Source organism: Opisthorchis viverrini (genome assembly GCF_000715545.1).
Source record: "Opisthorchis viverrini unplaced genomic scaffold opera_v5_230, whole genome shotgun sequence".
NCBI classification, from domain to species: domain Eukaryota; kingdom Metazoa; phylum Platyhelminthes; class Trematoda; order Opisthorchiida; family Opisthorchiidae; genus Opisthorchis; species Opisthorchis viverrini.
The window spans coordinates 509170-510109 of record NW_008751885.1 but is presented as its reverse complement, the minus strand read 5'-3'; positions in this window follow the sequence as shown (position 1 = coordinate 510109).

Sequence of the window (940 nt, the reverse complement as noted above, 5' to 3'; positions counted from 1 at the left end):
ACTAATTTGGTTTTTTTTTCCGAGAGACTCACCTGGAACCCAGCCGAATCTGTCGTTTGTGATGTTCTCAGGTAACCTTATGAGTAGTACATTACAAAGATATACGTGTATCGCGATATTGCAAATATCGTAGCGACTGAAACATGAGGCGGCCTGGTGTAGCACATTCAGTTGCCTGAGAACATCACAAACGAGAGATTCAGCTGGATTCCAGGTGAGTCTCTGGAAAAAAAACAAATTAGTTTGTAAATGGGTGTTACCTTCTCTTTAAACAAACCAGAATGGAATGATTACTTCATGCGATGAAATACCTGTACTACCATCAGATATGCATCAATGTTCGAGCTTAAATGGATGCTGTTATGAGATGTGGGCATGAACAGACGTTAATTGTTTTAGGTTGCTGGCAGTTATATAACGAAATCGGTTTTGGTAAAGAAAGAACAGTGGGAAAAGAAGCGGTAGAAGGATGACTTGTGGAATGTACAGGTTTGCAAGAAGAATAAACGGGCAGCTGCTCGTAAACAGGAGTTTATATTTTGAGACTGGAGAGTTATCGTTTTTTGGAGAATTAGTGAATAACTTTGTGAAAACCTTTGGCGGCAGTTGCATTTTGACGCGCAGAATTCTGCATGCTGAAGGACAGTCATCATCGGTAAATTCGCCAACGGAAGCTGAAATGGATTTCAAGCCTGGTTGAAACTAAGTGTATCGTATCCGTGCATACTTTTTGCCGGTCGAATAAGTTAACGTTATATAATTGGTACATTCCTCTGTAATAGTTCATGTCAAACAGTCGTATGATTCTCACCAGTTTACAAGCCTTGGGTTATGACCATCCTATGAGTGCATGAAACTTTTACTAGGCAAGCGATGTAGGATACGTTTGAGTTTAGGACTCCAAGCTTTCAAAACTTACGCAATTCCTCTATTAAACAAT